Source organism: Dromaius novaehollandiae, chromosome 6 (assembly GCF_036370855.1).
Source record: "Dromaius novaehollandiae isolate bDroNov1 chromosome 6, bDroNov1.hap1, whole genome shotgun sequence".
Taxonomy (NCBI): domain Eukaryota; kingdom Metazoa; phylum Chordata; class Aves; order Casuariiformes; family Dromaiidae; genus Dromaius; species Dromaius novaehollandiae.
Window position 1 is genome coordinate 19,367,762 of NC_088103.1, and position 10,557 is coordinate 19,378,318.

Sequence of the window (10,557 nt, forward strand, 5' to 3'; positions counted from 1 at the left end):
TCTGGATTTAAGCTATGCAGTTATTCATTAGCTGGGCTCGTGAAAGAACTGTTGCCCTGGTTTTACAGTAGCAATCATTACTGTAATGTACATTGTGTTCATTTCCACAAGAAATTTAAAAATGTTTAGAAACAGCTGCTTTTTGAGCAGTCATCCCCCTTTTGACAGTGGCATCCATTTTCTCTGTGGTCTTGTAAGCTGTGCCAGTAGCTCTGCTTCAGTTGTTCCACTGAGGACTTCACATAACAATATGAGCAGCATAAAAGGTTTTATTATTTGAATCAAGTACTATATTAGTAGCATTGGTTATCAGGTATATCCTTAAAAGTCTATTTTACAACAGACAGAAAGGAAAGCTTTTGTAGGAAGGTCTTATTGCTCCAAAATTCCTGAACTAACATTTCCCTTCTAAAAAAAATATGAAGTATTTACACATTTGTAACTTGTTTGTGTTGATACTTGTGAATTAAAATATCTTGCCAGGAGCACATCTTAAAGCAGCTATATTCAAAGAGCAGAGACTGTGTCTTCAAGTTAAATGTTTCATCAAGTAGCCCTATTCCATAGTTTTCTGCTTTTCTGCTCCTTTGCAGTTAGAGGGTTGATGAGAACTGGGGCATTTCATAAGGATATTAAACTTACGATGTTAATTCTCATGCATACAAGTTAGCTTAATGCAACAAATGAGAATCAGATCAGACTAGCTCCCCGTGAGCTTGTTACAGCACGACCCGTGGTTTCGGGAATTAAAGAGGATTATTACATAAATGACAGCTATCACGACCTAAGAGCGTTCTCTCTTTTCCAATACAGAAAATGTTTTGGTTTTCCATGACATGAACGTATCACAGTAGCCCATAACTACTCCAAAAAGAGAAGAATGTATACATCTTATCTCTAAACATATATCTAACTTGTGTAGCAAGCATTAGCAATGCATGACATTTCTTACATTGGAAATGGGTTAAAAGGATACATAGGTAGATCAAAAACTTGTGCTTTTTTTAGGTCAAAAAATTGTTACTAAATGGTGTTTGAGATATGAGATAAACTCCCATTTTTCCCCTGTTCCTTTTGCAAACAACTACAAAGAGCCAATAATAGCCACAGCCAAAAACAACCACAAAAAGTCCTTTGACAAACCAGGATTCTGCTAGAAAGTACAAGCTGCAGGGTAACAACCCTTCACACTGGTGCTGTCAAATATTTTTGTATCAGCAAATATAAAAACCAAAATGGGATACTGATTTTTGGCCCTGTTCTTGGATTTCCTTGTTCTGGTTTAAGAAAGTAGGGAAGTAAATCATATTCCTAGTCTTTTTCTGGTCCATAAGTTTTTGATAGATCTAGAAATCTTGTGCCAAATTTTCTACTATCAAAATTCCAGTAAAAAGAAAGAAAAAGGGTTCTTGATCTGCAGTGTTGCTCTCATTCTTGCTGCCATGAACAGCGAATATTTGCTAAGGTCCCTAGTGGAGTCACCACCTTACAATCATTAAAAATAAGAACAAAATGTCAAACAGATGTAAAAACGTGTAGTGTTTTCAAGCTTGAGACAGATTTGAAGCACATCTGAAACATTAACATCCCAGCATTTAATATGGAAAATATGATATATTGGCTTTGGAAAGATCTGCAGCCTCATTCCCAAAGGAATATCATCATGCTATTGCATGTTCTATTTATTTCAGATGTATTTTTATTCTCCTTCTATGGATATATTTTTCAATTACATTAGTGAATGACATTTTTCACCACCGAACCCATCTGGGTGCACCACGGACCCACTGAGAGCTCTCACACTCCCAAGGTAAACAGTGATTTTAGGTTTGCTAATTCATCATAAATGGGCAACTAATAACCTAGATGCACTTCCCTCTGTTAACGCAGTTCATAAACTCTGCAGTGATCACCTTAGCATGAATTTCTTTTATAGAAACAGTCAAAGCAGGCATTAAAACATGCAGAGGCTAACGGCTGGTGCAACAAAAAGATGACATATGACTTCTCATGCACAGTAACAAAATACGGTACCTGTTCTAATGATCATGCCCAGTGGATGAAAATGCAGAGCCGACATAAATATAAACCCCAGCATTACAAAACATTGCTCCTTTCAAATGAATTGCTTATCATTTTTAGGAGTTTGTCATAGGAAAGTTTTCACAAAAAAAGTCTGTTTAATTCCAGCTATAAACAAATACCCAGCTAGTTTTGTTACATGGTTATACATCACGCCATTTTACCTTCAAAGTGATTAGTAAAAGCAAACATGAAAATATAGTTTATAAACCTACTTTTTCAAGAACAGCTGCTCAGCATAACTGCAAAGAATAAAAGAGAAGATCCATATGGAGACATATCATGAAAAGTTAAGGAACTAGAAAAAATACAGTTTATTTAAGCAGATAACTTTACATAGTTTAAAATCTCAAATGCCAATGCAAAGACATTGTGGTGAAATGTACTCTGACAACGATAAAAACCAACAACTTGGAACAAGTAATTTTTCTGTTTCTAATTTGCTTTCTTGAATATAATGATATTTTACATCAAGTCATATAGCATTGAGGAAAATAAGTTTCATAAAATAAAAATATTAATCAAACAATGAATTAATAAAATAATAACAAAAATAAATTTGGGAAGATAAAATTTGGTAGTTGTCTAAACTCTATTTAAACCACAGAATTGTTGTCTTTGTTACAAGGAGAAAGAAACATCTATGCAGTTCTCCTGCAATAATGGGACAATTACATGTCCCAGTCAGATGAAGCGTATACAGATTGGCTTCCTCAGTTTCCATATGGAAAAAGACTTAGCAGATATACAAGATCTCTTCAGTTTCTAAAACTGAAGGAGTAAAAATCTACAAAACCACAGCTGTCTAGGAAATGGTGACTAGGCAAGGACTAGTCACTGTTTCCCCCAGTATGAGTGCTAGGGGGACATCATATGAAATTATCAGATTGAAAGTTTAAAACAAAGAAAGTTTTCATCCACGGAAAATAATTAGCTTGAAAAACTCTGCCACAGGATGCTGTGAAGGCCGGGTTACTAAAAAGATTTTGCAAATACATGAAGGTGCATTAAACTAATTGTTTAAGAAGCAATCTGTGATCCAGGAAGCCCCTCAGCCCTTGCTTGCCATACTCCCTGAGAGTGTACCAGAGTAAACACCTTTCTTATGTGTCTTAATGCTACATTTTGCTCAAGCTCCCATTACTGTACACCACTACAAAGAGTGTACAGAAGTAGATGGTCCTTTGGTCTGACCCAGTGTTGCCATTATGGCATTTTGATTTGCAGACATATCCAAAGTCAGCATTTGACCTATTAGGCAGCTTTTACATCTCGCAAAATGAGTCAAGACAAAGCATTTTGAGGCAGAAATGATGTTGGAATTATAGACATCTGTTCCAATCTCATTGTGCTCCTTCAAAGGAGGAGATAAGAGAAGTTCAAGAGCCACAAGAGGGAATAAATAAATTTCAGTACAGAAATATTCTTACTAAAAACTCAGCATTTCTTTGTAATTTCCACAGCACTTTTCATCATCTGGGTTCACCATCATACATACTCACCACTCAGAGGCGTTGCCAGCTGGGTAAGTTCCGTATTGTTTTTTAGCATCCTCAAAGGTCTAAGCCAAGTACATAACTTGAACTGAGCAGTGACAGAGTGCACACTGGCTAGCATAAAGCTTGAATACCACTTCAAAACATCCCAACAAATTGGGATTAGCCTGTAATTTAATACACTGGCACGCGCACACACGTGCACATGTACTCTATACTGGGATTTTTTCAAACTTTTTTTTAATGTTTTGAGGGTTGGGGTTTCTTGCTTTGATGTCTTTATGCTGCCATCACCTTCAGGCTCTCTGCACACTTTTCACTGGGCAACAGAAATTGGTGAGAGAAGGTTTTAGACCTCCTTATTTTCTGCTTTCTGGATAAGTGGGCTCAGACCTTATTCCCGCAACTTGGAAATACTTACTATAGCAAAAAGTGACCCCCTTTAAAATCACTGCTGCCTCACTGCTCAAGGTGCTGAGCAGAGATGGATCATGGACAGGGGAGAAAGCAGTCTGCTGCTGGCAGCAGGCTGCCTGCTTGGCTTATGATAGAGGAGATGTGAATAGGGCTGGGATCTCCTCTCTCGAAGGAGTGAGGGAGAAAGAGGTTATCCCAGAAGAGGACAGAGAGGGCCACTTCCCTCGTCCCCATCCCTCTTTCACCCAGAACCTCCCCAGCTCCATTATTCCTTCTTATTCCACATCCCTAACCTCTTCTGCTCTGACTCTTCTAGATGCCTGTGCTTCCTGCACTCCTCTGATACCCTTCTGATTTATTGCAGTCCTTTTTCCCACCAAAACTCCTAACCCCACTGGTCCTATCTCAACTGCTTTTATCAGTGTAAATCCCTGTGAGCTCTCCTACTCACGCAAAATCCCCACTGACCTCTCCCAGTCCTCTTCTAATTTTCCTGCCCCGAGCACACCCAAATGCTGCTATAGCGGCAATTGTTACAAGTGTCTCAGTAGCTTGTGCAAGCTAGTCCTTATGAAAGAGGAATTATGGAAAAATTAAGGCTTGTTGAGATACAAATGTCAAGAAGCATCAGAAGAAATGTCATCAGCACTGCTAGCAATTCTAAGGCACCACACTGTGTGGCATCCGAGTGTCCCCTGCATGACTACAAGATGACAAACAAAATTCTCCCTTTGATAAAGTAGTTAAAACAGATCAAAGATACAACTATATATGAATATTAGTTTCTCAAATAATTATTATTTTGTATAACTGTAGTACTTAGAAACACCTATCTGAGACAGTATCACCCCACGCATTGGCAATCAAAGGATGGGAACTTAAAATGCATCTCTGACATTTAGATACCCAAATCCTATGTAAAGTGATTGTTCCTAAATCACATAGGAATCACCAATATCTTCCTCTAAATAGAAAGACAAAGTGAGTAAATATTACCTCAACTTTACCGATAAGGAACTGGGGCACAGACAGATTAAAATGACTTGCCTAAGAATCTCACCAGAATTTCGTAGCAGGGCTAGGAATTGAGCCCAGGTGTTATTTATTAGAGTATATTAAAGACAAATAAGACAAAGGCTTAGTTACTAGCCTTTATGACACAAATGTCAGGGGATGCACCCACCATGACCATACAGCATAGATATGTACAAAATAACCAGGCCTTGAGATTGAGTCCAGAGCAGGCACTTGCACCTCTATTCACCGTATACAGCATGGTCCAACAAGACTGTGTGGTCCTACACCAGCAAGGAGTGCAAAGAAAGCTCAGGCTCAGGCAGGGGACAACCAAGATGCATCATTGCTTCTGACACAGTATCTCACTAGTTTCAATAACTCAGATTTACCACAGACCGAGTCTAGCATTGTACCTGCGTGCGTCTGTGGTCACAGTGTATTGCCAGTCTTCCATACACATCGTTAAAATTTCACTGCTTACCGCAGGCAATGATAACTAGGTGTCAGTCGCTAAATAAATAACACGGAAAAAAAATCTGAAAGCAAGATGAACTCAAAAGGTCACCTCTAGGTGACCTGTGCTCCAACACCTCCCAAGTGTCCCTTGAACAGACAGATGCCTCTAGCCTCTTCTTACAGAATTTGCACAGCTCTGAATGTCAAATGATCAGCATGAAACACTTCATGCAGTTTGGCAGTTAAAATTCTTAAAAGATTAACCCTTTTTCCTCTTTAAATTAAATCTATGCTGAATTTAGAAGTTCTCTTGTGATTAACACCTATCTGTTATTCATCTGTAATACAAAAAATTACATAACCTAAACCAGAGATGAGAACGGTCCTGTGATTAAAAGACTGGTTTAGGTTTCTAGGTTCACCACAGACATTGTGAGTGGCTTTGGGCAGGCCAGTTTTTCTGCGTGACTGGGATCTTTTCTTCCCTTCCAGTGCCTTTTCTCTCAAGCTGCCTGTTTTATGAGTGTTTATTAACAGCACTGAGCCTATTGAAACAACTTATGCTCTTAAATACTACAAACATATGCAACTATTTGCAGCAAATGATAATGACCCCTTATTTATGCCACATGTGGCAACACTGGCTTCTGATCTTGCCAGCAGTGTCCAGATAATAAAACACAGGGAGGAAAAAAACTATGGAAAAGGTGAAGAGAGAGGTTGCACAAACACAGCTGTCGCATGAATGCACAGACCCAGCTGGTGCTATGCAGGGGCACAAGAAGGCTCCTAATTTCGCTCTGCATCATCTATGCCTGAACACAGTAATTCAAGGTGACCATAAAAACTAGAACAAATATAACTGTAGAACACCTGTGAACAACAAAATCTGATATAGGCATAAAATAAACTGTCTCAAGACAAAATGAAGATAAACTTTCAGCAGTCCATTGGCCAGTCTAGGCTTATTTCGAATGCAGTATTCATGACAGAGTAAAAAGCTGAATTCCACAGGCTTGAAGTACTCACAGCTCCACTGCTTCCAGTGGATGACTCCAGGAATAGCCACAGAACCTTGGGAAATATTGGAAAATTATGAACAATTTTCTTTTTTAGAAAGTGAGGAAAAGGAAAAGAAGACATTACCTATACAGCACAGCGACAAAATAAACAATGAGGTGAAGCAAAGCTCCAACTACGACACCATAACGAGGCAGGAGGGGTCCAAGGGAAGTGGTGTCCGTAGGTCTGGCCCTGGGTGGACCCTGGGGATTGACCATGACTCCTACAGGGGAGAAAGGAGCACTCTAGTTCTACGTCAGACAGCAATATTCTCCAACCTTTGCCAGAAAGGATCATAGTCTTCATCTTCCCTGGAGCAGACCCTGGGCGTTCTGTTCTTTAACACCCTGGAGTAGAGAAACTGCGCTGCAAAATTCATTGTAATTCCAGGGGCAAAGCAAAGCGGGGAGACCACAGGCAGCGGGCACGCTTGCCTGCGAAGTGCCAGCCCGGGACGCGAAGCAGTGGGCGACTTGCTGTCAGCAGCTCTCCAACTCTAGCTGGGGGAGGGGAAATGACTTTGAGAGATGGCTGCTGCTATTTAAAGAGATTATTTCAGAGGCCAACCTGTCCTTGTCGATTTGAGTCAGGGCCGGGATTATGCTCGGTGACGTTCCGTCAGCAGGACACTTGGAGCTTTAGTTACTTACTGCTTAGCTGCGGAGCATGACCCAGGCTTGCTGCAAGGCCTGTGATTTAACAGGACACACTCGGGCAGACAGAAGTAGCAAGAAATGGCTGCCCTTTTTCTGGTGTTTCAGTCACGTGCAGGGGTCCTTCAAGGCAGCACGACGGGATGCAAGCCTGTGTGGCTCAGGCGGAAAGCAGACCAATTACTTCATTCGGGTCTTCTCTTGGCACAAATCCTTGTAGCAGAAGAGACACTATGCAAAACATCCAGATAGACAGAAAGAAAAGATCATCTAAGGTATAGGGAAAAGACTGCGGGAATGGGTAGAAAAAAAAGTCTAAAATCATTCTTCAGTGCCACAGGGGAGTGTTACCAAAGGCAGTGAAGGATTTCCAGATACATGATGGTTGTATACGTGGCATGGGAGTAGAGGTCCTCCTTTGATTCCTTCCTATGTAATATTCCTTTCCTACATAATGCATGACTGACAGAGTCTAAGTTTCAGCCTGCTTGGGAACTGGTCAGGTGTCCCATTTCAGGTTTCAGTGGTCCTTCAGTACCCTCTGCTTTCTGCTGATAGCGTACAAAGGTTTAACCTCCAAGACAGGGAACAGACACATTGTAATCTAACCCAAACTGTGACCTAACCCTCTCCATGGCACACTGTGAGAAATGTAATAAGCTGCTTTACATGGGAAAATTATGAATAAATGAGCGAATAGTCTTCTGGGAATCTAGGAAACTCTGAACAGTGTTACTGGAGCCTTCCCTATAATGCCACGGCAGACGGGTCCATGCCTTCCAGACTTCAGTACAGATGAACCTCGGGGCTTGCCAGTTTTTCCTGTATCTCCTATGCAAAACCCTTTTATTGCCCTTTCCAGACTCCCTGCCAGCGGATGTTCAGGCTGCGGAGGCAGCGTGTGCTTTGTAGAGGCACAGCTCAGCAGTGCTCCACTGCCAGAGGCGCACCGGTGCAACGGCAGTCGGCTGCTGCCAGCACTTGCGGCACTACATAGGGGCAAAGCTCAGGCCAACTTCACTAGTGTCTTGAAGCAAAGAGAAAGCAGGTAGAGTTATTACTTTGCTCACAACACATCTGAAGTGCAATGGGGGACAGGTTTGGGATACTTGTTACTCTATCAGCTAATTTGGGACTAGGTCCTAAAGCGAACGTAAAAGAGTGAAAATTGCAATGCTTAACTTCTAGGTGTCTGGGAATCTAGATCTACATGTTGCTTTAGCTTTCTGCAGCATGCTGCTTTAGCTCTCTTTGCAGCAAACTATGCAGAGGAAACGCAAACTTTGAGGCGGGTGAGCAGGGAACCATCTAACAATCTGCATGCATCCAACACAGAAACATTAACCACTGGGAGCTGCACAGCGTGCTCCTCCCTAGCATTTACGGCGCAGGGAGACATTACCCTTTCCTCTGTCCTTTTCCTTCATCCGCAGGAATATCCTTGAAGCTAGGTACCTATTACCTTCTATATCTTCTCCTTAAGGTAAATCCATACTGACATGTCCCATTCCCCAGCTATGTACCCTAAACACAAGTTATAGGCCATTGTGGAACGGGGAATACCTCCCCTCCTGTTTTTGCTCAGATGAACTCAGGCCTTTGTACAGAAAGGAACACAAAACTCCTTGTGCAGGAAAGAGAAAGGAGGGTAAGCACAGCTTTGTACGTTGGTGGTCGGAGATCTCCCAGGAATGGAAAATGCAGGGGCTAGTTGCTGTTCCAAGCACTGTTCATATTTTTTTGCTGAAGATTGATTAATGCAAGATATATAAGCACCAAACCTACCATGCAGTCTTCATGGAAACTTCTTTTACACTTTTTAATAGCTGGGGGAATTGAGGCAGAAAAATCAACTTACCACATTTACAGAGTGAGGGACAGAAATGGAAAACAAATCTGTTACACCAATTAATGCTCAAGTCTTTACGTGAATTCATCCCTGATCCACGATTGGCACTTGCAGTTCACATAACAATGGCACAAGGATTTTTAGGACTAGCAGTTAGCCTAGCAGTTCAAACCAAAGTCACCAAGCTATTTCAGGACAGAAGTACATGAAGAACTGAATGACTGTCCTGCTAAAATACTCCCCAACAACCAGCTCCCTAGGGAAGAAGGATACTTCTGCTGTAGATTTAAGCCCATGTCAAACATCCATTCAAAACCTATAACTAAGTGTGTGCCAGAAATGCTGACTGTGCAGCATCTCAGAAGGCACAGCATCACTGTAATTGCTGTAAGTTAACTACGACTATTTTCTGAGCTGCTTATTTCGTTAATGAGAGATAAACGGTTAAATACACACTATTATTAGATGTGTCTTCCTTTCATTCTTGCCTGTCAAACTTCGTTGTCCTCACAAGCTTCTTATGCTCTTTCCTTTGTCTGCCACTTTACGTATCTACCTTCGCTACCTTTACACACACAGATGATGGCCATACGCACCAGTCTTGCTTTCTCTTTCTAGAGCAAATGGATTTTATCACCTTTTGCAGGCACCATTTTTGGAGGATCTGTGTGGTTTCTCTGGCTGTGACATCTCTCTTTGTTGTTATTTAAGTCCTTTCAATAACTCAGCAGCCTTCGTCCAGGAAGTTAATCTGATCTCCTCCTCCTTCCTAAAAACCCTCTCCAGGAAATTCTATTTCCTTTCTTTTTACTAATGCAATTATTAGCAGGAGTTGGCACATATGCTGCTGTCCAAGAACCAGAACTGTCCAGAAGGCAATAACACCTGTAAATGACATTTTTTAGGGACAGAGTCCCACACCAAAATATTTATGCTGGCTCAGTGTGCCTTTGAACTAAAGGCCATCAAAAACTACTCTTACTTCCAAAATCAGATTTACTGTTTAAACTTGTCAGTTTTTCTTTCTTACCTATAGGAAAATAAAGTTACAAAAAAATGAACTATTTCACTCAATTTCACAGCAAAGTTCATTTTTGTTATTTTTTAAATTATACTTCTCTTTGTGATGGCAGCCCCTAAGCTTTCCAAAGGAAAAAAAAAAGAAACTTTTTGATAGGTTTTCTTATACTTTCTTAAATGATTCCAATACTAGATCCCCCTAACTGTGAATTACCGGACATTGTAAAAGTACTAGTTTGTAGGTGAGAGTAATAGTACCAACATGCTTGCAACATAGTTACTTTTCAGTGTATCACTTAACACTGCTCAATACAAAAGTGAAGCATTTTCTTACTTTTTCAAAATTTCCCATAGGAACTTTTTTCTCATGAAGGGAAAGCATCCATGGTTCTACCTCTTACTAGTTTTCAGGTCTTTTTTTACAGGATTTTATTTTATTAACTTTTAAAATACCAGCAAATAATGAGAGCCAAATACTAATTAAAGGATTACAAACAGAAAATGA